General features: G+C 42.5%; 1 protein-coding gene across 1 annotated transcript in view; it reads left to right on the forward strand.

The window, feature by feature from the left end:
- Positions 1-11,601: 11,601 nt before the first annotated feature.
- Positions 11,602-27,594, forward strand: part of LOC124719002 — a 146,196-nt gene continuing 130,203 nt past the window's right edge. Inside the window, exon 1 of the mRNA XM_047244673.1 lies at positions 11,602-11,884. The gene's annotated coding sequence lies outside the window, so the exon portion shown is untranslated. The remainder of the gene's footprint in view (positions 11,885-27,594) is intronic.

The following is a 27,594-nucleotide window of genomic DNA, read 5'->3' on the forward strand; positions in this document are numbered from 1 at the left end:
ACACCAAACACAGAGTATTACGGAAATTACTGTGGACATGCAACACGTCCTCCCAGCTGAATGGCACTCTGCACTCTGACTCATCAGATATGCAACTCTCGCTAGCTAGCGGTGCAGAGATCTACTACTCCTACTTTTCAGATGGCAGCACCAGTCCCGAAAATTTTGGATTCCACCTCGTATTTCTCAGCCACAGTGACCATTTGTGCAGACAGACGACTTGTTGGTTGTCATGCCCACGTAGAATGCAGCACAGTTGTTGCAGCTTAGCTTGTAGATCATGTGACTAGTTTCACAGGTAGCCCTGCCTTTGACGGGATAGCTGATGCTCATGGCCGGACTTGAATAGGTTGTGGTGGGAGGATGTATGGGACAGGTCTTGCATCTAGGTCTATTACAGGGATATGAACCATGAGGAAGGGGTTGGGAGCAGGAGTTGTGTAGGGATAGATGAGAATATTGTGTAGGTTTGTTGGCTGGCGGAATACCACTCTGGGAGGGATGGGAAGGATAATGGGTGGGATATTCCTCATTTCAGGGCACAGTGAGAGGTAGTTGAAACCCTGGAGGAGAATGTGATTCAGTTGCTCAAGTCCTGGGTGGTACTGTGTCACAAGCAGAATGGTCCTCTGTTGCCAGAGTGAAGGACTTTTAGAAGTGGTGGGTGACTGGACATACACTACTGGCCATTAAAATTGCTACACCTCGAAGATGACGTGCTACAGACGCGAAATCTAACCGACAGAAAGTAGATGCTGTGATATGCAAATGATTAGCTTTTCAGAGCATTCACACAAGGTTGGCGCCAGTGGCGACACCTGCAACGTGCTGACATGAGGAAAGTTTCCAACCGATTTCTCATACACTAACAGCAGTTGACCAGCGTTGCCTGGTGAAATGTTGTTGTGATGCGTACCATCATGTTTCCGACTTTGATAAAGGTCAGATTGTAGCCTATCGCAATTGCGGTTTATTGTATTGCGACATTGCTGTTCGTGTTGGTTGAGATCCAATGACTGTTGGCAGAATATGGAATCGGTAGGTTCAGGAGGGTAATACGTAACGCCGTGCCGGATCCTAATGGCCTCATATCACTTGCAGTCGAGATGAAAGGCATCTTATCTGCACGGCCTTAATGGATCGTGCAGCCACATCTCGATCCCTGAGACAACACATGGGGACATTTGCAAGACAACAACCATCTGCACGAACAGTTCGACGATGTTTGCAGTAGCAGGGACTATCAGCTTGGAGACCACGGCTGTGGTTGTTACCCTTGACGCTGCATCACAGACAGTAGCACCTGCGATGGTGTACTCATTGACAAATTTGGGTGCACGAATGGCAAAATGTCATTTTTTCGGATGAATCCAGGTTCTGTTTACAGCATCATGGTGGTCGCATCCATGTTTGGCGACATCGCGGTGAACGCACATTGGAAGCATGTATTCATCATCGCAATACTGGCCTATCACCCAACGTGATGGTATGGGGTGCCATTGGTTACACACCTAGGTCACCTCTTGTTCGCATTGACGGCACTTTGAACAGTGGACGTTACATTTCAGATTTGTTGTGACCCGTGGCTCTGCCCTTTATTCGATCCCTGCGAAATCCTACATTTCAGCAGGATAATGCACAACCGCATGTTGCAGGTCCTGTAGTGCCTTTCTGGATACAGAAAAAGTTCGACTGCTGCCCTGCCAGCACATTATCCAGATCTCTCACCAATTGAAAACATCTGTTCAATGGTGGCTGAGCAACTGGCTTGTCACAATACGCCAGTCACTACTCTTGATGAACTGTAGTATCTTGTTGAAGCTGCATGGGCAGCTGTACTTGTACACGCCATTGAAGCTCTGTTTGACTCAATGTCCAGGCATATCAAGGCCATTATTACGGCCAGTGGTGGTTTTTTTGGGTACTGATTTCTCAGGATCTATGCACCCAAGTTGCATGTAAATGTAATGATCTGCATTTCTTCTTAGTGTAGCAATTTTAATGGCCAGTAGTGTATAATGCATGGGAGAACTCTCTTTGTACAAGATTAGGAGGGTAATTACAGTGTGAGGAGGCCTCAGTGAGACTCTCGGTACATTTCAAGAGGGACCAGTCATCACTGCAGATGTGCCAGCCACCTTTGTGTGCCAGCCACCTTCGTGTGGTAGTTGGCATACAATATTCCACGGGTGGAATGAGCAGCAGCTGGCGATGTGGAGGCACTTTTATCCACCATCTTGGATCCTTCCTGCTACCATCTATATCAATACAGATAAGTTTTCTTATCCCTAGCCAGAACCCAGTCCCACATACTCTTTCTGTATCTTTTTGTCGTGCCTATCTGCGACTCAGCATCTATGCTTTGAGTAGCAACTACCCTTTTCATAATATTGTTCTAGGTAATAGATCACTAAGGCCACACATGCTACCACAGGTGTTACATGGTACTCATATTAGGATTTTCTGTTCATTATAATTCCTGCTGACCATTGCAATGTGTGCCATATTCGCAAAGGCTACCTGTGTGGTTAACGCGTGATGGCACGCACCTCATTTTGCAGCAATGTGAATGAAAATCTGATGCTGACTTTCCAGAACCACTGGATTATTGATAGAGGCCAAACACCTCGGCTTGCTCTTTCCCCAGATCTCACTCTTATGGTGACGCTCGAAAGAATTGGACCATACTACTACAGTCAGCGATGTACAGGCACTACGGGACTGCATCTTCAGTGCATGCCTGCACGTTCAATAACTACAGGGTTATTACAAATGATTGAAGCGATTTCACAGCTTTACAATAACTTTATTATTTGAGATATTTTCACAATGCTTTGCACACACATACAAAAACTCAAAAAGTTTTTTTAGGCATGCACAAATGTTCGATATGTGCCCCTTTAGTGATTCGTCAGACATCAAGCCGATAATCAAGTTCCTCCCACACTCGGCGCAGCATGTTCCCATCAATGAGTTCGAAAGCATCGTTGATGCGAGCTCGCAGTCCTGGCACGTTTCTTGGTAGAGGAGGTTTAAACACTGAATCTTTCACATAACCCCACAGAAAGAAATCGCATGGGGTTAAGTCAGGAGAGCGTGGAGGCCATGACACGAATTGCTGATCATGATCTCCACCATGACCGATCCATCGGTTTTCCAATCTCCTGTTTAAGAAATGCCGAACATCATGATGGAAGTGCGGTGGAGCGCCATCCTGTTGAAAGATGAAGTCAGTGCTGTCGGTCTCCAGTTGTGGCATGAGCCAGTTTTCCAGCATGTCCAGATACACGCGTCCTGTAACGTTTTTTTCGCAGAAGAAAAAGGGGCCGTAAACTTTAAACCGTGAGATTGCACAAAACACGTTAACTTTTGGTGAATTGCGAATTTGCTGCACGAATGCGTGAGGATTCTCTACCGGCCAGATTCGCACATTGTGCCTGTTCACTTAAGCATTAAGAAAAAATGTTGCTTCATCACTGAAAAGAAGTTTCGCACTGAACGCATTCTCTTCCATGAGCTGTTGCAACCGCACCGAAAATTCAAAGTGTTTGACTTTGTCATCGGGTGTCAGGGCTTGTAGCAATTGTAAATGGTAAGGCTTCTGCTTTAGCCTTTTCCGTAAGATTTTCCAAACCATCGGCTGTGGTACGTATAGCTCCCTGCTTGCTTTATTCGTCAACTTCCGCGGGCTACGCGTGAAACTTGCCCGCACGCGTTCAACCGTTTCTTCGCTCACTGCAGGCCGACGCGTTGATTTCCCCTTACAGAGGCATCCAGAAGCTTTAAACTGCACATACCATCGCCAAATGGAGTTAGCAGTTGGTGGATCTTTGTTGAACTTCGTCCTGAAGTGTCGTTGCACTGTTATGACTGACTGGTGTGAGTGCATTTCAAGCACGACATACGCTTTCTCGGCTCCTGTCACCATTTTGTCTCACTGCGCTCTCGAGCGCTCTGGCGGCAGAAACCTGAAGTGCGGCTTCAGCCGAACAAAACTTTATGAGTTTTTCTACGTATGTGTAGTGTGTCGTGACCATATGTCAATGAATGGTGCTACAGTGAATTTATGAAATTGTTTCAATCATTTGTAATAGCCCTGTATAAGTGAGCTTCAAAGATTGGATGATTCCTTAAGCTGAATGGCATTTCTATGGATGACATGCTGAGTAATTCCTATGAACAAGCTAGATCATGTTAAAATCCTGCTATGAACAAGTGTTCAAATCTCATCTGGTATGGTATGCGTTTCTGGACTTGTTTAGTCTGGCTTCAGTGGTTTCTACCATTTCTGAAAACTTCTTTCACATCCTCTATTTCGTCAAATGTCATATGTGGCACATTGGTTCTATACAGCCTGTCATAGTATCAGATACTTTGGACATTAAGACATTGCATGCTCTGAATTTTTTTCGTTATGCTGTTGCGTGAAAACATTCGAGACTCCTGGCTTACGTATTTCCATTTTACTTGTTTCAGCACCTTATGTGTCTGTGCGGGTAGCAGAAGTTGATGTTTTTGAACTGTTTAAACTAATAAAATCTATTTAAACATGGTACAAAATATTATTATAGCCTGTCCTAACCTTGTCTTTGAATGTATTTTCAGAACTGTAATCCTGGCTAAAGGACTACATCGTTGTTATTACTAATACAGCGATGATATTGATTGGGAAACACCGCTGTGGCTTAAAATACGTACTGCATGATCAATAAAAGAACCTGCGTCTTTTCAGAATACGATTTTCGAAGTGTGACCCATTTAAAGAAGTATTGCTTCTCTATGCTAATACCATCTTTGCAATACCTACAGTAATTCCCACGGTAATGCATCGCTTTATTAGTACATCCAACAATTAGAAATTGTGCTGATGTCAAGAAAATTCATCGTCGTTACAAAGATGATACCTTCTTCTCTACATTTTTACTTATCGTATGGAACAAAAACCATTTAATCCAATAAGGCAGGTGGGGCAAATGCACCCCCAAAATGAATAAGTAGCACTTTAAGCACATTTATAACTGTATTACAGCAATTTGGAAACATGTAATAATTTTTTCACACCCTTTGAAACACGATGAATTAGATTTTAAGGATATAGGTGATATAACTGAATGATTAAATTATCTGCATTTCTTAGCAGATGGTCATCACTCAAACCTTTCTTGACCCCCATAGAGGGACAGCTGCACCTTTGTGTGGTAGTTGGCATACAATATCCACGTGAGACACGAAAGGACAAGAGCGTCTTACTAAAACCTTTATTGGTCTTTGGTTTCGATTTCACATGAATATCGTGGATAATGCAGGTTGAGTGCAATTTTTTGTTATCAAACTACCAATGTATGTTTTATAAGACTCTTTATTTAACTCAAACAATGTTTCAAAATGACAAGATAAGTTAATCAAAATGTGGCAATAAATAGATGGACTCATTTCTCACTGGATATTGTAATCATCAAAAGACACATTGGAACTTATTTCACCTCCATGACCAATGTTTGGGATGGGTAAAACAGATACAATGTTATTTTTGAGAACAACAGACAAATATTCAACAGGTGGGAATATAAATACCGATTTATTTTCAGGAACGAGCTCTTTCTGGTGAACTTCAGGAAAATTTCGTCTTTAGAAATACCACAGACTTGACCTACAATTTTTTTTTCCTTTGTGCAAAATTTCACCAACACCTAGCCCATTCACATCCACATCTTTCACTTGCTTAGTAAGATGATCAATATCTTCTTAATTTTCAAATTCCTCAAAAATATTGCAGGCAACGTCTTCTTTATCATCTTCATAGTAGACATCATCTTCGTCCTCATCAGACGCTGAATCTAGTTCAACTTGACATTTTTTTCTTTTTTGTTAGGTACTTTCTTTTCATACTTTTCTTTCAGGTGCTGGATCACCTCTTTGGTGGTAATAATTTCTGCTCAATCACAAACCTTTCTCTTTGAACTTTTAATGGTCTGAAGTTCAGTTGATTTTTTTCTTAGTATTTTTGAAATAATGCATTCAAATGAAATTTGTTCTGCTGCTTTATTTATAGATGGATTCGGATTATAGATTTCAGCTTCAGCATCTACAGGTGCCTTATGAGGGCCAATGAATAGTTCTTCAGAAGATTTGAAGCCCTCCGACTCCAAATTTACATTCCTTTTGATTGCGTGATCTATGGATTCAACCTCTGATATTTTTTCTATATTTGCAAGAAAGCTGAGTCGTAATGTTCCTCTGATATTACTTTGCTGTTGAAAGGCATTATGCCAGCTTTTCTGAAGCCACTTATGATTATGTCTGCACTGGTTTCTAACCACACCTGTACGATTAATTCGGAAAACATCTTCTTAGGAATTTTTATTCCTGCATGCTCCCTCTGTCTTTTGACTAATTTGGTGTCCCAAGCACTTTTAAGAGACCGAAATGCAGATATGTCAAGGTGTTGTGACAGATGAGATGTCTGTGGATCTATGGTGATATGGGATGGAATGACCATCATAAATTAGAAGAACTGAAGTTGTTTTAGGTAATTGGTGAAAATGTCAGTTTCCATTCACCCATTTTTGGTGGCAGCATATGCAGCACTTGGATGACCAATTTCCTCTGGTTCAAATGGTTCGAATGGCTCTGAGCACTATGGGACTTAACATCTATGGTAATCAGTCCCCTAGAACTTAGAACTACTTAAACCTAACTAACCTAAGGACAGCACACAACACCCAGCCATCACGAGGCAGAGAAAATCCCTGACCCCGCTGGGAATCGAACCCGGGAACCCGGGCGTGGGAAGCTAGAATGCTACCGCACGACCACGAGATGCGGGCCTTTCCTCTGGTGCAACCCATTTGTTCCATATAATTACTCTTACCCTTGAAGACAATTAAAGGGGGAAACTTTTCCCTAGAAGCACTACAAGCCATTAAAACAGTTGTATTTTCTCGCCCTGGCCCACTTACTGTCTTTGTATATGGTTAGCCAACTCTTCCTACTACTTTTGTTTCTGGAGGGTCTGAGCAAAAGCCAGATTCATATACCGGTAAACTGAATACCAGGTCTGGTTTATCAATAATTTCTAAGCTGCAAAGAGTAGGTTCAAGAAGGATGAAATAATCATGAATGATGACAGGATCTAATACTTTCTTTCGAGCCACTTCTACAGTTTGGGGCTTTTTAATAGAAAGATGTTGGCACTTTCTGAAATTTATGAACCAGTCTTTTTGTGGTCGGCTGTGTTTAAATTGAGTTTTTATTCCAATCTTTGTAACAAATTATCCCACAAGGTCTAGCACCTCACCGCGTGAGAACCCAAAACCCCATTTTTCCATGGTACAAAGTGTATTGGCAATATTTGTTTCTATTTCAGAAGATATGTTCAGTGTTTGGCCAAAAGTGGACCTCTTCTACCCTCTTCTCTCTTTCAAACGACCTTTTAGAGTTGTCAAAGGAATGATGTGCATTCTACTTGCTGTTCTTATTGTCAGAGTTCCAGCTTTTATTTTATTCGAACTGACACGGCTTGAAAACTGAAACGTTTGATTCATGTATGTCATCGCAAAAGACTCAGAGGACATTTATGAAACGTGCAGTAGAAGAAATTATAAATATTAGTGGAACCAGGGACATTGCTGTTGCACTTGATGGGACATGTCAATGTTGAGGACATCATTCCTTGAATGGTGTTGTAAGTGCTACTTCTCTGGAGAATCGAAAAGTTGTTGATGTTGAGTGCTTATCTAAGTACTGCCACACTGCCATGGTAACACTGAAGGAAATACTGAACATCAGTGTTCTAAGAATTATGATAGTTACAGTGGATGTATGGAGTGTGATGGCAGCTCTAAAAATATTTCAGAGGTCAGTGCCCGTTTATAGCATTAGAAATACAAAGTACATAGGCTTTGAGGACGCTAAAGCTTTCAATAAAATTAATGAGTTAGATGTTTATGGTGTTACCTTGGTAACAAAACTTGAGTTTTGTGGACACGTGCAGAAGAGGATGGGAGCTAGATTGAGGAAGCTACGAAGAAAAATGAAAGGGAAGTTGCTATCTGATGGAAAATCTCCGCCTGGTAGAGGCAGATTGACAGAAACTGAAATAGACCTCCTTCAGAGTTATTATAGACTGGCCATTAGATGAACTGCATCTCTGAATTATATTACTGCAATGAGACAGGCAAAATGGGCCACCTACTTTCATAAGTTGTTCACAGGTGACCACCCTGTTCACAGAGTTTGCCCTAAAGGAGCAGATTATTGGCGTGGTTACCAAAAAGCAAAAGAAAGTGGTCAAATATACCATAATAAGCATTCCTTCCTGAGCCTGTTATGAATGAAATAAAACCAGTTTTTAGAGACCTGAGTGACCCTGTTTTGCTTAGTAAATGTGTTCATGGGGGCACTCAGGGTACAAATGAAAGTTTCAACCATTGCACACGGGAAAGATTACCCAAGGATGTTTTTATAGGACTAAGTATATTAAAAGTTGGTGTACTAGATGCAGTGATATGTTTCAATGATGGAGTGACAGGAAGGTTGGAAGTCCTGAGAAATTTAGGCATAAAATGTGGCTCTCATATGGTAGATCAATTGTTTGCATGTGACAGACAATGGGTGCATGAAGCTGAGAGATTCGCTCTTCAAGTTACCAAAGAAGCAAGAAATGCTAAAAGGAATGCCAAGAGGAAGCTTGAAGATGAAGAAATTCTGCAGGATGAAGACTATGCTTCAGGAATGTTCTGAGACACAGTTTAATTGGACTCATATCTTCATTCACAATTTCCCACAAGTTGTATTTTTCAGAATTCAGGTAGAAATATTTCCAAAAGCTTATAAAGCATTGCTCTAATTTTTTCCTGTAACTTGCAGTAGTCCATACTTATGAAGCAGACCTAAGCTTTATCGCAAAATCAACTAAATTATAGAAAAATAACATTTTTATTAGGAAAAAAACTATAAAAATTGAAATGTAATATGTGATATTTTTTCCTTCTAATGTACATAATAGGTGGAATTAATAGGTCTACTACCCCAGCCATGATGTCGTGCATATCTGGTAAATATTTGGCCTCCTTCAAATGTATAACATTGCAATTAAATGGTACCTAAATTTGAGGAAGCATTTTGGGGAAAAAATGCATCAATTTCCTTGTAATTTTTTTAATAATCCTAAGCAGGTTCAAAAATATTCAAAATACTTCTAATTTGTTTAGAAAGTGTGCTTCATTATCTGATATCAACAAAAAAATTGTAAAACATACACATTTTAAACAGTGCCTTAAAGAAATATGTGTTGATTTTTACATAATATTGAGCTGGAAAAGTACCCTGCTTCCTTAACAATAATTCCCACAAATGTGACGTGATTTTGACATCACCCGCAATACCTATGACCCCATGGTCGGCTATCGACTTTCTGACAACGAAGGATACGAATATTATTTTTGCTCCTCGATTCACTCGTAGCATTCTAAGCAGTACTTCTAGGTTCCTGTCTAACCACACCCTCGGAAAACGCCACACATTCGTAAATAAAAAGCGAAATATTTGTGACAAGGAAGAACATGTATGTTCATAGTCTTTGTTTCATTTGCAGCAATTTACACTGTCCTCTTAGCTTGCTGTCTAACCACACACTCGAAAGGCGGCACATATTCGATAATAAAGAGCCAAATATTTGTGAGAAGGAAGAATATGAATTGCATTGTTGCTCGTTTCAGTCGCAGCAGTTTAAACTGTCCTCTTAAATTCCTGCCTAACCATATTCGGAAATCGCTAAATGTTTATTTCATCCCTTGTTTTCAGATCAGACTGAATGTAAATAACATGCAGTAATGCTGAACATATTTGTATTACATTCATAATAAAGTATCAGAACATGTTAACAATGATAAACATAAAAAATAATTGCATGTAGCAAGACAGACACCGACATCTTTCAAGGCTCCGAGAAGCCTGACATTACTCATTACGCTACCACCTAAGCAAATAATATTTAACTCATGTCTTGAGGGCTTGTACCGTTGATGTGGTGATATGTTCGTGATAAATTTTCAATGCTCTGCATTGAAACGACATACTGAAAATTATAAAACAACTGTGTTTTATTCTTGTATATGTATATGAGCGAGGTTTCTACGGCTGCCGCCACCTCTCGCATACCAATCTCCATCGTTCACGGTTATTACAGTCTCCTTCATTAAGACCTCTCGCCGCCATTGCTTCGTTGACGTCGTCTTTCCAGCTGCTCGCAGGTCTACCGCGCTTTCTTCTTTGATGTGGAGTCCATTGCCATACACGTTTTGGCCATCTTATATCTGGCATACTCTGTAAGTGACCATACCAGAGTAGGCGCTTCCTTTCTATGTACTCTAGTGTTGTGCTTTCGACATTCATAACCTCTCTGAGTCTATCATTTCTAATATGATCAAGCCTGGAATATCCACAACTCCGTCTCCAGAAATCCATCACGACAGCCAGAAGGCGATCTTTCTGTCTCTGAGATAGTTCCCACAACTCTGCACCATATGTTGTGATACTTTCAGTAATTGGTAGATGGTATATTTTGTTCTGCGTGTTATGTTTTTGTTCCAGAGAATACCATTTAGTTGTTTTATGGCTCGCTTGCCCTGGCCAATTTTATTGTTTATATCATCCATATTTCTAACATTGGTCGACAGTGTTACTCCCAGGTTCTTAAAATTATGAAACCCTTTAACAGTATCAGCACAGAGTTGTAAGTCGTTAACAGCATTTTGTCCCACTTTCAGATATTCTGTTTTAGATATGTTTATGACAAGACCCCATTTTTAATATTCTTCTTTTAACTTGCGGAACATGTAATTTTCATCTTCCTCATCTCAACGTACTAATACTTGGTCGTCAGCAAAAAATAAAGTGAACAAGATCTCATCGTCTATGGGGATACCTATTCATCCGCATTTCCTTTTCCATGATTTTAGTGCGTCCTCTAGGTAGATCTTAAAGAGTGTAGGGCCTCCTGCTGTCCTTTTCTCTACTAGGTTATTGAGGGTAAATACTCCATCAGTACCGGAGCGACCAGATCTGAGTCCATTTTGTTCTTCAGATTCAGTTATTTATTCTTCTATCCTCTTTTTTAGGATACGACCATAGATGGCACAATTTCTCCTGTTGCCCTTCATAAATTTGGTGTAATTGTTACCTTTTTCCACTCCTTTGGGGCTTCGTCACCTCTAAGGCATTTGTCAAAAGTCGCTGCCAATATCTCAAAGAGTTTTGTCTGTGCTGCTGTAACCAGTTCTATATAAATTAATCCTGGACCTGGCGACTTTCTGTTTTTCATGGCATTAATCGCATTTTGGACTTCCTTCAGAGTTACCGGTTTTCGTTCTTAATTTGTAAATTATTGACGATAATAACACACTCCTAAGAGAGCACTCTTATATGAAGGCATTAGCCGTCAATAAATTATTACGTGTCATTTTATTACAGCAATAATTATAATAAATAATCCCAAGACTGGCGTGTTTTTGTACGTCTCCGGAACATTTTATGTGAGGCCCTTATCGAATGTTAACGAAAGTCGATAGCTGATCATGCGGTCGTCGATATTGTGGTGATGTTAAAATGACGTCACGTTTGCGGGAATTCGAGGCTTTTGCGAAAGACTCGTAGGTCTCGTGCAGGACTTGTTGTGGGACGAAAAGTGACGCCATGAGGAAGCGCTATGCGCTGTAAATCCGAGGCCAGCCGGGTGCAACCGATGGGCACGAAGATTTGCTGACCCCGTACACATGGCTTGGCTTGTTTCGTTTTGTTTACATCGTAATCTGTCATCTCTCGCGAGTGTGTACATCGTTGCAACGGGTTTGGTTTGCTTTTTTGACAGCTTTATCCAGAGCAGGTAATAAAATAAGCGTCTGTGGTGAATTAATTTCGTCAGTTAAGTAATTTAGGCCTAGCTGATTCCTTCCTGCTTGTTGTACATGTTTCTAGTTGCTCTACTGTGTCCATATAATTCCTTGTGTGTTGCATGCAACATTTGTAGATTTTCCTCGTTGGTTGAAATGTTATTTTGTTCAATGTGCAAGCAGAAACGCAGTAATGTTTTTCCATTTGTGTATATATGTTCCTTGTAATACTTAAGGAAATGTCTTTCCGTTTGCCGTATATAATGTTTTTGACAGCTATCACACGTAATTGGATGCACGGCGGAACTGGTAAACTTGTTTAAAGTTTACACATGGTGGAGACGAAACTTTGGATTATATGTCGACTTAAAGGCATTTTTAACACATTTTTTCGAAGTATTTGCTCAATTTTATGTGCTGTAGGTCTACTACATTTCATACTACCTTATTTTATTTCATTGTAATTTGTTGCGTGTGCTACAACTTGGCTATAATTTTTTTTTTGGTTGTGTAGGCCCTATAATTCTACTATGTATGGATGAAAATCATTCTCGGTTTTACTAGTCTAGTAAATCGTATGAAAGCATTTCAATGTCGAACGTTGTGAAATAATTGCACATAGTCATATCATAACATCTGTTTCGTCTTGTCAATTTTCACATCTGTACTACATGTACCGTAGGTTAAACAGTTGAATAGAATTTTGACTTCTAATGTAGTTCACTTAAAACAAGTGACTATCATATTTATTATGTGTTATCATAAAAACTGTACCTTTTAATACATACTGAAACAGTAATTTTAACCTAAACTGGCTTCCATGTAATAATTTTCAGAGTAGAAATTATTGTGAAGGAAGTTTTGTGGCACAGTGAACGTGCATTTACGGTGTTCGCAGCTTTTGCACTGCATGCTGATGATGTAACGGAGATAGGAAGTCAGCACGGAGAGTTAAGAGTCAAATGTTGGTTGTTATTGAGACAGTAGTTTCTTATTGTTATTTAATAAAGTTAGGTAGTATTTAGTTCAGTTAGGTTAGAAGTGAATTGCATCATCAATTTCTGCAAAATTCGGGAACAAAACATAAAAATAAGCTATTACAATGACGAATGTTTATCTTAGGGTTGGTTACAGGTCAATATGTTCTGTGTTGAGATTCGTTGGCTTTGCCATCTCGCAGGCCACATTATCACCCACCACCTTAACCTAGGCTTTGGGCTATACTGCTGACAAGTCTATCAGCAAATCTACTTTTCTTTCCTTCAAATTCCTTTCCCTCATCAGTTCAAAACTGATGTGGAAAGCATATTAAATCAATTTGTGTCTTCTGCCTAAACTATAAGTTCAGTGATTCTCATTGTTTTCACCTAGTCGGCTACAGCCAATGTTAGCAAATTATTGACATCACAAAACTTAAAAGCTGCTGACACTGTAAGTGCAATTTAGCCAAAGAATGTGGTATCTCTTCCAATTAAACAATTTTGCTCCTTGCCATCACATACAAACAACAACATTCATCTAAGAAGCTACGAGCTTAACAAAGCTTAGAATAGTTTGAGATGCATACTGAGGTTTCTTCACAATAATCTGCCAACTTCTAAAACAATGAAAGAACATCTCCTTTAGGAAGAGTGTCAAAAAAAAGTTATTAATGTCATGGGTGGTATTACAGCAGGTGTAGCATTCTGCCTTTTTAACAATATACTTGCCAAATTTGAACCAGTAGATCAAAAGGAAAGCAATAGCTTTGATAAATGTTCCCACTTCTTGTGTTCTATTGAATATTTGCTGTGCATCCTCCATTGGCAGCCCAATACTCGCCTCATCACATGGGAGTTCCTTAAAGAAGGTTACTAACCTCATGTACAGTGTTCCACTTGCATTAAACCATCATCCTCATGTAGCTTTTCAATATATAGGGATGGGTACCTGCCAAGTGACCAACAGAATTTTTCAATCTCTTGTCATGATACGTAACCCGTTTATAGAAGGAATGGTTGCTAAGGTAAATTTTCCTATGGACTGGTAGAAGTTTCCCTTGAGGGTATATCATTAATTACGCCTCCACTTTGAAACCCAGACAAGGCTACAAAGCATCCCTGAAAATCACCACTGTGTATTATAATATGATTGTGAAAATAAGTTAAGCCGAGTCATTTCCATCATTAGAAATGAAAAATGTCAGGGGCCTTACTTGTTCAGAGAGACTTTCCTGGAAGTAGTGGGAATTTCTGGTAAATTGGATTGACTGGAAAAGTCAGGTATATGTTGGTGGGGGGGATCCTGATACCCCAAAGAGACTCTTGAGACACTGTTGAGGGAGTTGAACTATTTCTTGACAGAAGAGGATGTTACAAGTCGTTCTTTAGTTTCTGCTCTGGAAACAATTGGCAGTGTTGTAACGTGGGAGGGGCGAAAATAGTTAAATATAAACCGTAATGTGTTAAAAAATTAAAGGTAACTCAAGGTTACTGTGCCAAATTTTCAATCTGTTGTATTTTTCACTGAGAAATGGTATTGTATTTGTAAAGTAACTGACATATTCCTTATCATAGCAACAAAGTAACTGTTTAATCAGTGTGGAAAGAGGAGTAACCAGGAAATAGTTGGTTACAGAACAGGTACTGATTTTAGAAAGGGTCGACAGAAGCGTCCGATCCAACGCGTCGGCTTTAACCCGTGACGTAAGGGTGTTGTCGTGTGTGACGTCATGACTGCGCGCAGTTTGGTTTGAGTGTGGCTGTCTCCAGTTCTGTTTTATCTTATTTTATTTACTTTTCTGATCTGTTCGTTCTATCTCGTGAGATTTTTTTAAATTTAAAAACACTTATTACTTATTTTAATTATCTGTTTCCTCGAATTTCTGTTTTAGTTTATTATATCTATCTTTCTGATCTGTTGGTTCTATCCCGTGAGATTTTCTTTTTTTAAAAGACAAAAAACACTAATCAGCTACTGAAGCATCTTTATCTTCTATGGGTTGCAGGGGTTACGACCACTGGGGAGGTGGGTGGGTATTCATGCATGGCTGTCTTTACTTACACGTTGTAGCTACGCAAGGCGTCTAAATTTGTTTATATTTAGTTTGCCCCCCACCCAAAACACCCCATTTCCCGCGCTTGTCCCGTTAGTGTCATTAGGCTTCTTGTGGAAAGTGTGTGTGTTTGTTTTTGTTTCCGCCATATTTGTGACGTCCTGGGTCAAAGCAGACGGGTGGGATCGGACGCTTCCGTATTTCCTTTAGAAAGATGATCGAACTGCAACCTGTTGGGCAGGGCTTCTCAAACTTGATTGTGATCCCCGTGGCTGACACATGAAAGTTTTTGTGGTTCACTTAATGATCATGATAAACTGTTTCTCATAAATTTTATTTGTAACTTTCGCTTTTGATGACGGTGTTAAAATTGTGTGTTCTGCAGCAAAAGTCAAACCATAACCAGTTACTGACTACAGCCATTATTTACTGTTTCTCGTATTTTATTGCTCAGTCAGTCATTAGTGATAAAAAGATTCTATTTCATCTTTTGTGAGACTTGGCCACCCTGATGCCACTAATTTTTGCAATGTTTAATTGCTGGCATATGAGGAACGGAAATACAGAAGTGTCCAATCCCGCCCGTCTGCTTTGACCCATGACGTCACAAATATGGCGGAAATGACCATAAACCACGATTCCAATATGGCGCATATAAAACGTATACATTATGAGGACGGAAATACATCGTAAAACAAACACACGCACGTTCCGCAAAAAGCCTAATGACACTAATGGGACAAGCGCGGGAAAAGGGGGTTTTTGGGTGGGGACAAACTAAATATAAACAAATTTAGACACCCACCCCCATACAAAACCACACAAAACGACGAAAAAAACCGACATCACAAAACTCCCCAAGTACCACTCAACACAATATCATCTGGAATCGGACACTCCCCTTGACCTATATAGCTCAATAGCAGCTCCTGATCCCATAAATTGTTCCCTTGACCTATATAGCTCAAAAATATCTCCAGATACCAGTACCAACATTCACAGCCACACATTGGGATCGAACACTTTCCTTGACCTGTTATCCTTAAGACACCTCCACATACAGCCATCCCTGGACCGGGACGCCGGAACTTTAAGTAAGCCTCATTTCTTCACGACATACTGAACACTTCATGATTTCATCCAAAAATCCGAATAGTTGAAGAAATTTTATTAGAGACAATGCACTGTCCCCCATCATAGCTGACAACCGAGAACTGTTGACCCTGTCAGTCATATCCATACCTACCAAAGACATAAAAAAAGCAATTTACCAAAATTCACACACGACGCCACACTCACAAACTAAACCAAAAACATCACCTAACACACCACCAGAGAGCACCACCGATCGCATCAAAGCGACACCTACAAACACACCACTCTCACAAACTAAATTCCGCGCCGTCTTGATGTCACACACGACAACAGCCTTAAGTCACGGGTCAAATCCAATGGGTGGAATTGGACACTCCGGTCAACTCTGGGGAACAACTCCCATCAGTTTACAACAGTTGCACTTGTGGACTAGCTATGTAAAAGTTTAGAACAGTCGTGAAAATGGTTAATAACAGTATGTGGTTTTGTGTTTGATGATGTAGCGAATTGGTCAGTTTGTCACAGTGTTATTGTGTTCAAAAACAATGGAAAATCCAGTATGGAATAATGATGATATTATGAAAAGGATAGATTGCTGCTGATTATATAGTGGAAATGTTGAGTTGCAGACACACATAACAATGACAGCTAAACATGTGAGCTTACAGCCAAAAGAGCTGCTTTTAAAGTAGATTATACCTACACATTCACGCAAGCAGTGGCTAGAGACAGTTAGTTGTCTTTGTGTGCGTCCGTGCATGTGCGCGTGTTGTCTTCTTTAGGAGAAGGCCTCTCAGCTGAAAGCTCTGTTTAGATCCCCAGGGGGCTCATGGTTCTTTTGTGAGTTCTTGCGGGGCTCACATGGGGTGGCAAGCTGTTGTGGCTCATTCTTCTCTCCTGGTCTGAATTTCCTTCCTTGTGCCTCTCCCTCCATGTCTGTACTCCTTCCCTTCTGCGTCCTCCTTCCCTTCTCTCAATATTCTTGCTTATGTCAACCTGACTATCCACTTGATCTCATGTATTCGTTCTGGTTGTTGTTCCCCTTGGCTTTTCCTTTCTATCATTCCTTTGTGGTCTCCCTTTGGGGTTTGACCTCTACTTCTAAATTCTCTCTCCACAGTGTGAACTGTTTGGGGAAGAACTTCTTCCCTAGCACCTACGATGCGGATTTTTCTCCCTTCCCTCCTCTCTCCTGCTCCTCTTCCTTCCTCACCCTGCTAGGTCACCAGCACTGGTAGCCAGTTTGTGTCATGAGGCTATTGTTATAACCCATCTGTGTGAGCCCCTGACGACACGGGGATCACACTTCTGGCGCCTGAGCTGTTCCCTCCCCATATATGCCTGGGAGTGGTTGCGTGTCATTCCGTAGCATCGGAACTCCCGGCAACAGCCGCCGTGGTATTGGGGCAGATGCTTTGCGTATGAAACCTATTGAGCTCCAAAAAACTGGTCGTTCTTTGATGGCTGTCTCTTTGGTTGGTAAGTGATCATTTAATACTGCTTCTCGTGACCCCGCGGACTTCCCTTCTGTGGCTACACCCTGGGAGGACGCCCAGACTCACTGGCCCGGAGTGGAACATTTTCTCTGCTACCTGGTCTGCACTAGGTCTGCAGGGACACTTTCACCACCAGCGAGCCATTGTTTTTTTCTAGAAAATATCAAAGACAAGTATGGCAAAGTGGAGTCGCTCAGTAAGATGCGGTCGGGTTCGCTGTTGATCGAAACTACTTCTGCCACCAGTCTGCAGCCCTTTGTGTGTGTGACTATCTTGGCAATATCCTGGTGTCCATTACTCCCCACCAGTCTTTGAGTATGGTTCAGGCAGTAATTTTTCATAGGGATCTCATCCTTCAGACTGATGAGAAACTCTGGGCCAATCTTGAATGACAGGGCACTCGTTTTTTTCAGCGTGTTTAGAAATGTCATAAAGACATTGTTAGTACACAGATGCCCCTCCCACTTTGGAAACAGTTGCCGTCCAGGTCGACTCGGACTCTGTGGTCACAGTTTGCAATTTCTCTACACCTGCTGACCTAACTGCCCTCCTTCAACAACTTCCCCCTCCCTTCCTCCGCAGGGATTTTAGTGTCAATCACCTTTTGTGGGACAGTGGTTTTTCATCTAGTCAGGGGCTCCTCATTGATCACTTTCTTGGGAACTGTGACCTGTGCATTCTTAATGATAGTACCCCTACTCATTTTAGTGCTGCTTGTGGCACTTTCTTCTGCCATTGATCTCTTGCTCACTTTCTTGCCCTTCTTACTTTTGTTACACTTGTCACCACACAATGACCTCTGTGTAGTGATCAGTTCCCATTGATTCTCTCATTCCCTTCCCACCTCCTTACGGTCAGGTTACCCCACTGGGCTCTCCATTGTGCCGATTGGCCTCTGTATACCTCCCAGATTGTGTTTACATCTTTATCAGATTGTATTGCTGAAGTCTTTTGTGATCTGTGTGATAAGATAATTTATGCTCCTGGCATTGCTGTTCCCCACTCGACAGGCCCTGTTCGCCATCAGTCAGTTCTCTTACGGAAAACAGCCGTTGCCATGCCATCCGTGACCGTTGTCGTGTCTCGCTATATCTTGAGTGACACTCGTACTCTGCCGGTCTTATTAACTTTAAGCATCTCTGCACCAAAGCCCGTTACTTAATAAAACAGAGCAAGCGAGTGTGTTGGGAATGCCATATGTCCTCCTGAGGTCTTCATGTGCTTTCATAACGGATATGGGCCACACTCCACACCCTCAAAGGTTGTGAGTGGTAGCCTTCTATTCTGGACCTTGGCCTTCCAGGTGGTCTTCGTACGGACCCATTAGTTCTAACGGAACAGCTTGTGACCCATTTCGCGATGGCATCGGCCTTCAATCCAGCTATGTTCCTCATCTGTAAACAGCAGGCTGAATTCTGTTTTATCCCTTGTCAGACGGAATCCGACAGTGTAACTTTTACTAAATGGAAACTTCTTAGCCCCTGAACCTGATTCCATCTGCAACCAGTTGTTTCAATACCTCAATCCTCATGGTGTCTATCTGTATTTGGCTCAAAGGCATTTTCCCCTCTTAATGGAGAGACAGTATTGTTTCCCATCCTTAAACCCCGCATGGATTTGTTGTCCCTTGATAGTTACTGGCTCGTCGGTCTGACCAATGTCCCTCGCAAGTTACTCAAATGGATAGTGGCTCGTCAGATCAGTTGGGTCCTCAAATCTCGGGACCTTTTATCTACCTACCAGTGCAGCTTTTGGGAGGGACGATCTATGATCGCTCATCTGGTTAGATTGGAAACTGCTGAGGCGGCCGATATGGTGGCCAAGGCTGCAGTCTCTCTTCTTCGGTCAGCTATTCAATCGATTCCCTTCGCCGATCTACGGAGCATTTTATGTCATCGTGTTGTTTTTTTATGGCACGCACATTGGTCGACACTTCCCCGTAATAAATTGCGGGACGTGAAAGCTCTTCCTTGTGCTTGGACCTCTTCCTTCCGAACGCATCGTCGGGAGGAGGTAATTTTAACTCGACTCCGGATAGGGCACTGTCGTTTTAGCCATCGACATCTTTTAAGCGGCGATCCTCCCCCACTCTGTCCCCACTGCTCTCAGCTGTGGACGGTAAGACACCTTTTAATTGAGTACCCCTATTTTACTCCGTTATGCGCCCGTCTACAGCTGTCGCCATAATTGTCAATTTTAGCAGATGACATGCGCACGGCCGATCGCGTTCTCGACTTTATTAGTACCAGTGAAATCACGTCAGTCATTTGAAGCTTTTTTTGGGACAACCAACCCCTTACTATAGTGGATTTTTAAGCCTTCCTTCTGCTTTTAGTTTCTCCAATTTTTTGAGTTTCGTTCCCATTGCTGCTGGTTTCCATTTTCGGTTTTTTACTGTTTTCTAAGTCACGGACCGGGTGCTAATGACCATAGCAGTTTTGTGACCTAAAAAAAAAATAAAAAAAAAAAATTAAAAAAAATAATTGGAAACTGCAGATTGGCAGGACTTTTCTCAGGATGACCATCTTTTCGCAGTTTTCTTTGATCTTCGTAAGGCGTACTGTCACATTGTACATATGCTCCACGAGTGTGGTCTTCAGGGCCCCCTCCCGATATTCATTCACCAGTTCTTGTCCGTCCGGTCATGCAGAGTTTGGGTTGTCACCATTCTCAGCTCTCTGCAGACCCAGGAGAATTGCGTTCCGCAGAGCTTCGTATTAAGTGTACTTCTTCTCATCGCTATTAATGGAGTTGTGGTCTCGACTAGACCATTGGTCACCGTGTTCTATATGTGGACGATTTCTGTATTTGGGCTAGCTCCCACTCGGTGGCCTCTGCAGAGGGTGCCATCCAGTTTGCTTCCACGTGTACACTCTCACACAGTTTCCAGTTCTCCCTCCTTAAGTTGGGGGTGGTGTCTTTCTGTCACTGCACAATGGTCTGTCTCGATCTGGAGCTCTACGTCGATGCCCAATGCGTGGCTGTGCCCCCCCTCCTCGAGTTCCGTTTCTTGGATCTCCTTTTTGACAATAAGCACACTCGGTTGTCCCGTATCTGCCTACTGAAGACTGGCTGTTTCGGTAAACTCATTGTCCTTCACTTCCATGCCCACACCTCTTGTGGTGCATGGACTGACAAGCACTCTTTCTGATGGTGACTATGCTCTAGAGGATATGGATGTCCAGTCAGAGGAAATGGAGAACAAGGAACTGACTAATATTCCCTCTGACCTCCCCGGTAAATCACTGCCTCCGAGGGGGCAAGAACAGAATAACCGTCGCTAACCAATGGCTTCCACAGAGACTTCTGTCTTGCAGTGGAACCTAAATGCAAATCGCTCACATTTGGAAGAATTGCAGCTCCTGGTCTGGGAGAAACATTTCTGAATTTGCATACAAGAAACGCATCTTAGTCACAGACACATCTGTATTACGGGGCTACCACGCTTACAGGAAGGATGATACTGCTGGAGGCAGAGCTAAAGTTGGAGTGACCGTTTTCCTCGATGATGGATGCCACTTCTCTCCTGTCCCCTCTTACCGTGACCATGCAAGCAATTGCTGTGAAAGTTCTCACGCCATTTAATATCACAGTGTGTTTTTTATACTTGCCCCCTAATAATGCCTTTGATGCAGACACACTGATAAACTCTTCTGTGCATTCCCACGCCCATTCCTCCGTATGGGGGGACTCGGCTACAACTTGCTCCAGGAGTCGGATGATCATGTGACTCATCCATTCTGAGATTATCTGCCTTCTGAATGTGGCTCAGAAGACACACACTTCCACAGCTACAGGGTCTTTTTTAGCCATTGTCCTTTGTTTTTGTTCTCCAGCTATTGTAGATTCAGTTCAGTGGAAAGTGGCTACAGATGTACAGTCTTGTGACCACTTCGCAGTGTGGATCCGACTGCCGACTAGGACGCTGGTGAAAAGGGGACCGTGCAGGTGGATTGATAAAAGGGCAAGTTGATTACAGTATAGTCGCCAGGCTTATTTTTTAACAGGAGGACTGTGCACAAGAGGCGGTGGCCCGTATCACTTGTGAGATACAACGGACTGCCGCAGAGTCCATCCCCAGGTCTGGTAACTATCTCAGGCGGCCCCTGTACCTTGGTGGAGTGTTGAGTGTCGATTGGCAATTGGGGCCAGAAGAACAGCTGTGTGGAACTTCACTGTCCAACTACAGAAAACCTTCATGCCTTCAGATCTGGGAGAGCACATGTGGGGTGAGTGATAAAAGAACGGAAGAGGGCTTCCTGGAGGGAATACACGACTTCCATTAATCGGTCCACTTCCACTGCACAAGTTTGGGAATGAGTAAGATGGATTTCAGTTAAGGGTAGTAAGCGTCCCCTTAAGACAGGGCTTCACAACATACGTGCTCGCGGAGCAAGCTGTGAACAGCAAGCCGCGAGCACGGAGCAGCGCGAGCACGCTACCCCCACTACCGGACCAGAGCGGAGAGTGGGGAGAGTCACGTGGGGTACACAACAGCTGCCGCCAGTCGATGTAAATCTGCGGCCACCTGCAGGGATATCACTCACGAATTATTACTGTGACAAATGAAACAAATACAGGAGAATGTACACGTGCCACATAATTTTATTAGCTTAGTGTATGCCTCTACATTCGTATTAATTTGTGAACTGTTACACAATAAAAGGTGTCACTGAAGTGTGGGATTCTCTGTTATCTTGTACTTTTTGCCCTTTACAACTGCGTCTATGTTCGGAGTAATTGTTCTTGTGTATTGTAGGCGCAGCGTGCAGTTTAAATTTTGATCAGACAATGCGTTTCTCAGCCGCGTCTTGTTACATTTCATTGCAGAGAACAGTTATTCACAAACATACATGGAACCAAACATTGATATTATTGTAGCCGCCAGTTTGTGCAAATGAGGAAATCTATCCTGAGGGAAGTGTCTGTAAAATTCCAAAATGTTTTTCTTGTTCTGAAATTTGTCTCTGTATTCTCTGTCACACTGCAGGTCAATAATTTCTAGTTGCAGCTCTGGACGAATCTCTTCAATATTCGCTGAATATGGAGAGGAGAACAGATCAGAATCACAGTCTAGTGCTGTTAGATCTTGAAAGTGTTGATCAAATTCTTCCTGAAGGGCAACTAAACTATGTAAATAACGTTCAGTCTTTGTGAACATCTTGCATGGATGATAATTTAGGAAAATGAGCTAGATTTCCTGTTTCCAGCTGACTCACCCAAAGTGTCAATTTCATTTTAAAAGCTCGTATTCGATCTATGAAATGAGTAATTAGCAGATCTTTACCTTGTAGTGAAATGTTCAAAGTGTTCAGATGGCTAGTTAAATCTGCTAAGAACGCGAGATCACATTTCCATGAAGGCTCTTTCAATTCAGGAACACACATGTTACTTATTTCCATGAGCATATTTATCTCATCTAATAGGCAAAAATTCGATTTAATAATTCGCCACGACTAAGCCAGCGGACCTCGCTATAATAAGGCAGGATACCATACTGGCTTTCTACATCCTCAAGAAAGCTTTTAAATTGTCTGTGTTGTAGTCCATGCTTCCTTATATAATTGGTTGTACAAACAACACTACTCATCACATTTTTTAGAGTGATACTCTTTGCACATAAGTTTTCCTGGTGGATCACACAGTGAACGCCCCTTATTTCATTCGGCACGGTCAGTTTTTGTATTTTCTCCTTCAACAGCGCAATGAAACCTAATTTTTTTCCCCGTCACCACTGGTGCACCGCCTGTAGACACTGAAACTAAAGAATTCCACGACAATCCTATATTTTCAACACTTTCTTCAACACTACTTAAAATATCACCTCCGGTTGTAGTGTTCTTCATGGCTACTACATCAAGGAGCTCCTTCCTCACCTGAAGATCTCTATTAACACCTCTAATAAATATGGAAATCTGCGCTGTTCCAGTGATATCAACACTTTCGTCCAGAGCTAGAGAATACGCCATAAAATCTTTACAGATATTTGTAAGCTGGCTCTGGATGTCGTCTGCCATGTCCTGTATGCGATGCATAATGGTCATGTCAGATAATGGCACAATCTGAAACTGTTCAACTTGAGATGGACACAAATGTTCCGCTGCAACTACCAAACATTCTTTTATTAAATCGCCATCAGTTAAGGGGCGCAGGGATTTTGCTAAAAGCAAAGCAATTTTGTAACCCACTCTGAGAGCTGCCTCAGTTGATTTTTCTTCGTCATCCAGATCTTCTTCGGATAGCTTCCTTTTAAGTTTAATAACTTCCTGTGCATGATCTGGTCCATCACATTTTCCACTTCCGTAGTCTTTCGCGTGGTACGACATATAATGTCGCTGCAAATTAAATTTCCTAAAAGAATTCAGCATTTTGTGACATACTAAACATTTTGCGACACCATCTTTTTCTGTAAACAGATACAATTCCTCCCAATGGGGGGTTGAACTGCGAAAGCATGGTTGGGGTTACACAACGGCGACTTGACATGATTCTTAACCAGCGAAGTGACTGTTAGAGCTGATCGTAGTACTTTTAACGTTACACAGTAGGCGCGAATTCAATAGGCACGCTGCGGTCCTGTTCATACGTGCGCGCGCATTTCCCCTCCCTCCCTACTCCGTGACCTTGCACCTGCTCACGAGCACGTGCCTGAGCAGACGCAAGTACTCGCGCTCAAAACCGGCCAGTTGTTAAGCCCTGCCTGAAGACCTTGTCATGTAATGGGGTCTTGACGGGCACGCCAGAAGACATGGCTCAGATTTTAGCTGAACACTTCTTTACTGTTACTACCTCATCCAGACAAGCTCCCGCTTTTCAGGTGTTGCGTAGGACTGCAGAGATGAGGAAGCTCAGTTTCTTCTGGCATAATGAGGAAGACTAAAACTTTCCATTCTTCATGTGGGAATTTGATTCAGCTTTGTCTGCAGCCAGAGACAGTGCTCCAAGACCTGATGGGATCCATTATGCCATGCTTCGTCTACTCTGCCCTGAAGCGAAAGGACAGCTCCTCTCTTGTTTCAATCAGATCTGGTTTAATGGACAGTACCCCATGACTTGGAAAGAGGCAATATTAATTCCATTCTGGAAACCATGCAAGGACCGTAGCTCCCCTAATAGTTACTGGAGTGACACCCTTACCGGTTGTAGGGTAAGACTCTTGAACGCGTGTTCATCCGCCTCCTTGTCAGATTGCTCGAATCCCAAAGTCACCCGAAACGCTCCCTGTGTGGTTTCAGGCGCTACCATTCCACCCTCGACAACTTAATTCTACTAGAGACGTCAATGCAGGTGTCCTTGTTATGCCGAAACAATTTGATTTGTGTGTTTTTTTTACCTTGAATAAGCATATGACACTATTTGAAGGTACAAGATCCTTTGCCAACTTCACAAATGGGGACTATGTGGGTGCCTGCCACTTCTGATCTAATCCTTTCTCAAGGACCGGCATTTTTGTTATCGCGTTGGTGATGCCATATCTGACTGCTATGTCCAGGAGAATGGTGTGCTCCAGGGCAGTGTCCCAAGTATCACATTGTTTGCCATCGCTATCGATGACATTTCCACTGCAGTGAGGAACCCTGTCAAATGCTCTTTGTTTGTGGATGACTTGACAATCTTCTACGCTTCCTCTGATCTCACAATGACAACAAGGCAGCTACAGCTGACCATTAGGGGCCTGGAAACCTGGGCCCAGACAACTGGTTTTCGGTTCTCACCCGAGAAGACTACATGCGTCAATTTTAACTGTGCTCGTCAGAGTTTCAACCAACTATTGCCCACAATATTTTAAGTTTTCAAAACACTGTGCGCTTTTTGGGTTTATCATTTGACTCGAAATTAACTTGGCTCTCACACATGAAAGACCTTGGAACAAATGGCTTCCAATCACTGAATATTTTGAAATGCCTTAGTGGAAAAACGTGGGGTGCTGACAGGTCCCGCCTCCTGCAGTTTGCCGGCCGCGGTGGTCTCGCGGTTCTAGGCGCGCAGTCCGGAACCGTGCGACTGCTACGGTCGCAGGTTCGAATCCTGCCTCGGACATGGATGTGTGTGAGATCCTTAGGTTAGTTAGGTTTAAGTAGTTCTAAGTTCTAGGGGACTGATGACCACAGCTGTTAAGTCTCATAGTGCTCAGAGCCATCCTGCAGTTTTATAGGGTATTTGTTTGATCACGCTTAGATTATGGCAGCGTGGTCTATGGATCGGCCCATCCTTCCTACCTTACGATGCTAGGTGCTGTCCACAATCAGGGCATTCAGATATCGATTGGGTCCTTTTGAACCAGCCCAGTTCAGTCTGTAAACAGAGGCTGGTGAACCACAACTCTGAATTTGGCGACGTATCTTTTTGGGTGGACAGGTGCTGAAAATCTCAGCTTCATCTGTCATTCACATTTAGTTCAGTGGTCCATCCCACCTTTGAACGACTATTCAAGAATGAGCCCCTTGTAACTAAACCATTTGGTATAAGTGCTACAGACTGTCTCAAAGATGTGGATCTCTTTGGCATCAAAATACACAGCCGGGGATGGAACACATTGCCGCCTTGGTGTCTTCAGAGGCCGTGATTTTGGCATTGTACAAGAAAACTTGTACTCCAGATTTTGTTTTTACAACTTAGTTTTTGTCCATTTTAAGTACATACCACAGTTTTATAGTTGTTTATACAGATGGATCCCAGCAAGAGAATGCTCTTGGTTGTTCTGCTGTTTTCCCTGATAGGATTTTGATGGCACTCTAGGGGGTTCAGAGATCACTGTACAAGGCTCCGTGCAAGGCACCCCACTGTCTTATAAACTTCGTGCAGTCGAGGAGACTCCCACCGTGGGGCACTCTCCTTCCACATCTCCTGGTGAGAAAAACTACTTTGATATTGGCCTTACTGAGTTGGCCCACATTTTTTATTCAGTAATGAGCCACCCTTCCCTCTCCCCGCCCCTTTTGTTTGGGGCATCTGCTCACGGTTATCTGTATTTTGTCGAACTGACCCCGCCCTTTTGGCCCTTCGCACTACGAGGTGCATTCAAGTTCTAAGGCCTCCGATTTTTTTTCTCCGGACTGGAAAGAGATAGAAACATGCACATTGTTTTAAAATGAGGCCGCGTTCATTGTCAATACATCCCAGAGATGGCAGCACTGTATGGAAGATGGAATTTTACCACCAGCGGCGAGAATGAGAACTGTTTTAAATACTCAAAATGGTGACATTTTCCTTACTTGAACAGCGTGCAATCATTTGTTTTCTGAATTTGCATGGTGTGAAACCAATTGAAATTCATCGACAGTTGAAGGAGACATGTGGTGATAGAGTTATGGATGTGTCAAAAGTGCGTTCGTGGGTGCGACAGTTTAATGAAGGCAGAACATCGTGTGACAACAAACCGAAACAACCTCGGGCTCGCACAAGCCGGTCTGACGACACGATCGAGAAAGTGGAGAGAATTGTTTTGGGGATTCGCCGAATGGCTGTTGAACAGATCGCCTCCAGAGTTGGCATTTCTGTGGGTTCTGTGCACACAATCCTGCATGACGACCTGAAAATGCGAAAAGTGTCATCCAGGTGGGTGCCACGAGTGCTGACGGACGACCACATGGCTGCCCGTGTGGCATGTTGCCGAGCAATGTTGACGCGCAACGACAGCACGAATGGGACTTTCTTTTCGTCGGTTGTGACAATGGATGAGATGTGGATGCCATTTTTCAATCCAAAAACAAAGCGCCAGTCAGCTCAATGGAAGCATACAGATTCACCGCCACCAAAAAAATTTCGGGTAACCGCCAGTGCTGAAAAAATGATGGTGTCCATGTTCTGGGACAGCGAGGGCGTAATTCTTACCCATTGCATTCCAAAGGGCACTACGGTAACAGGTGCATCCTATGAAAATGTTTTGAAGAACAAATTCCTTCCTGCACTGCAACAAAAACGTCCGGGAAGGGCTGTGCTTGTGCTGTTTCACCGAGACAAAACACCCGCACATCGAGCTAACATTACGCAACAGTTTCTTCGTGATAACAACTTTGAAGTGATTCCTCATTCTCCCTACTCACCTGACCTGGCTCCTAGTGACTTCTGGCTTTTT

This window comes from Schistocerca piceifrons, chromosome 10 (genome assembly GCF_021461385.2).
Source record: "Schistocerca piceifrons isolate TAMUIC-IGC-003096 chromosome 10, iqSchPice1.1, whole genome shotgun sequence".
Classification (NCBI taxonomy): domain Eukaryota; kingdom Metazoa; phylum Arthropoda; class Insecta; order Orthoptera; family Acrididae; genus Schistocerca; species Schistocerca piceifrons.